This window comes from Cucurbita pepo, chromosome 8 (genome assembly GCF_057944985.1).
Source record: "Cucurbita pepo subsp. pepo isolate OVF chromosome 8, ASM5794498v1, whole genome shotgun sequence".
Taxonomy (NCBI): Eukaryota; Viridiplantae; Streptophyta; class Magnoliopsida; order Cucurbitales; family Cucurbitaceae; genus Cucurbita; species Cucurbita pepo.
This window is the reverse complement of record NC_141805.1, coordinates 7,144,985-7,148,238: the sequence shown is the minus strand read 5'-3', so window position 1 is coordinate 7,148,238 and position 3,254 is coordinate 7,144,985. Positions and strand designations below refer to the sequence as shown.

General features: G+C 38.4%; 1 long non-coding RNA gene across 1 annotated transcript; it reads left to right on the top strand.

Annotated features, from left to right (window-relative positions):
• Positions 1-405: 405 nt before the first annotated feature.
• Positions 406-2,975, top strand: LOC147791468 (uncharacterized). The gene is made up of 2 exons (XR_015422079.1): positions 406-2,018; positions 2,813-2,975. It is a non-coding gene; the product is annotated as an uncharacterized LOC147791468 (long non-coding RNA).
• The last annotated feature ends 279 nt before the right edge of the window (positions 2,976-3,254 follow it).

The following is a 3,254-nucleotide window of genomic DNA, read 5'->3' as shown; positions in this document are numbered from 1 at the left end:
TCACCCTGGTAAAGCTAATGTGGTAGTTGATGCCTTGAGTCGTAAGACAGCTCACTCATCTGCAATGTTGATGAGCCAACCCAACAATTCAGATGGAGTTTGAACGAGCTCAGATAGCCGTGTTAGTTGGGGAAGCGACAGCTCAGCTAGCTCTTATGACTATCTGTCTGACGTTGCAGCAACAAATTATTCAAGGTCAGCAGAGGGACCCTTATTTTTCAAAAGTTGTGAAGCAACTTGAGACTGAACAAATCACGGATTTCTTGATAACAGGTGATGGATGTTTGAAATGGCGAAATTGAACATGTGTGCCAAGCGATGTAGAGATCAAGAGAAAGATTCTATGTGAGGCACATGAGTCTCTCGATACTGTACATTCCGATGATTCTTTTTTAGATATGTTATGGATGGAAGTGTCGAACTCCGATTTATTTGAATGAGGTAGGTAGAAAATAGTAGTTGGGTCCAAACTTGTTACGAATGGCCCATGAGGCGATACAGAAGATTAGGAAAAGAATTCTGATCGTTCAAAGTCGTCAGAAGAGTTATGCTGATGTTAGAAGGAAGAACTTAGAGTTTGACGTGGGGGACCACGTGTTCCTGAAGATCGCACCTATTCTTGAAATCTAGAGTTTAATATGGTAAGAGGGGAGAACTTAGCCAACGTTTTATTGGACCTTTTGTGATTCTCGAAAGAGTTGGGCCAGTAGCCTACATACTAGCATTAGAAGCTGTACATAATGCTTTTTATGTTTCGATGTTAAGTAAATATACTGAAGATCCTATGTATGTTCTTCGTTATAAAGATTTACCGTGGAAGAGAATCTAAGCTACGGAGAACAGACTATTAAGATTTTGACACGGGAGATGAAATTTTTGTGTAGTAGAGACATTACCTCCGTTAAAGTTTTATGAAAGAAGCAATAATTTTGGAAAGCTACTTGGGAACAAGAAGAGTTAATACTCGAATATTGACATTTGTTCCTAAAGTTAGGAACTTTCGAGGACGAAAGTTTTTAAAAGGAGGGTAGAATTGTAATAACCCGAAAATAATAAATAAATAAATTAAATAAAAAAAAATAAATTAATTAATTAAAAAAAAAAAAAAAAAAAAAAAGAAAAAAAAAAAAAAAAGAAAAAAAAAAAAAAAAAGAAAAAGAAAAAGACAGCAGCAGCTTGAAGCTGCTGCCATGGAGAACGGAAGAATGGACAGGTGGATTGAAGGGAAAAGAAAGAAAAGAGAGGAAGATGGAGGTGTGGGATGGATGAGTGGATTGTTAGAGGGTATGGAAGCGTATTAGGGCCTTGATTAGGTTTTAAAAAGGAAGAAAAACGAAGAAGAGTGATTAGCGAAAAACCCAGAAAACAGAGGAGGAAATTTTTGAGAATTCGAGTTTTGGTTGCTTAAAATTGGACATCAATCGAGGGTAAAGGAAGAGGGGTTATTGCTGAGGAATCATTTGAGGAAGGGGATACGGCCACGAGCTGAATCGGACGGTGATTCGAAGGTAACGAAAAACCCATATCACCGAACCTTTAAATCTCGATATCTTGGTTCATATTGTATAATGAGTTATGAAATAGGGCTTGTTAGAATCGTAATAAGGAGATCTATAAATTTGTAGAAGGAATCAGGATGAAATTCGAATCGTAGAAGGAGGATATGGCTTCGGGATATAGTAGGTATTAACAGAAAAGATGGGAAAATTTCAGAAAACGCAAGGAAGAAGAAGGAGCGCGTGCACTACACGCAGGCGCGTGAGGGGCCGCGACTGGGTGTGCGACTGGGCGTGCTCCTGGCGCGTGGGACAGACACACCGAGGATGTGAGGGCGCGTGAGGGCGCGTGAAGCATCATTTTGGGTTCCGGATTTGTCCCGTTCGATTTGTTTTGACCTGTTCTACCTAGATTGACCTATACTTACCTTGAAAATGGTGAAATATAGGTCTAATCGAAAGGAATTGTGTTGAAATACCCTATTAAATGTACAATCAAGAGAGAAAGGGATTCGAAACCAGGTAAGTAGCGTATCGACCTTTGAACTAGTTCTTAACTTGTTTTACAACATGTGAGTATGTTGTTTACCTGATTAAGAACTTAATATGTTATGATAAGCTTTGATGATATTGAGTGTTTATTGTATATTGTGACTGCTTGCCTGTGATGTAAGCATGGTATAAATGATTGTCAGAATGTTCTATGTGTTGAACATGATACATGTATGAAAACATGCAGTAACTGTGAGTATGTTATGCATGTTAATAGAAAGGTTATGACTCTAAGATATGCTTATTGGTTGTTGAGCTATGGCTTATTTATATGAGTATGATAGTCTACTAATTCCCGCGGAGTTCCTGGCCAACGCGCTGTGTGCTAAGTCAGGGAGCATGAGTACTCCTGACCGTTGGTATATGAGATAAACAGGCCGCCAGAGCAATTAGTAGACGGGCCGTATTTGACCGAGAGCGAGTCTTACATACGAGTCCGAAAATTCTAGATAAGCATATCGAGAGAGAGTCAGTAACCTAGCTGGAGGTAGCTGAGATACCTCATTAATGAATAGATGACCCTAGTAAGAGAAACTAGGAGTCAATGTCGAATAAAACTTAAAAACATTTGCTATGTTAAGCTGGAGGTAGCTGAGATACCTCATTAATGAACAGATGACCCTAGTAAGAGAAACTAGGAGTCAATGACGAATAAAATTTAAAAACACCTGGAAAGATTAGTTATGAATTCATGAAAGATAAAGTTGGCTACTTACTGGGTAATTTAATTACTCATCAAAATTATTTTTAACTTTTCTTTCCAGATTTAGTTGATGCAGGCCAACCGAGGACGAGGGCGAGACCAGCGGGCTAGGAACTATTTGGGAACCCATGTCTGTGTCTGTTTTGTGTACTTATGCTTTCGCTGTCAAGAATCTACTTCGGTTGTTTTAAGTTTAAATAGCACTGGTTTGAAATGTTTTACTTGATGTTTTTGGAAATATTTTTTTTTTTTGAAATTTATCATTGGTTGTCGGAGTTTATTATTGAGGCTAGTAGTAACTCCTGTGAATCGCGTTGACGATGAGCGGGGTGTTACATTTATACACTCCGTTTCTTCGACATTCTATTCTTAATCATCAAGCCTAATCATTCCTCATAAAAATTTCGAAAAACATGGACAGTTTATCGGTTTTTATAGCACGTGTTTCAAACGTCCCGGTTTGGGGTTTCCGAATTAGGGTTTCGATTTAAAGCCCTTTTTTA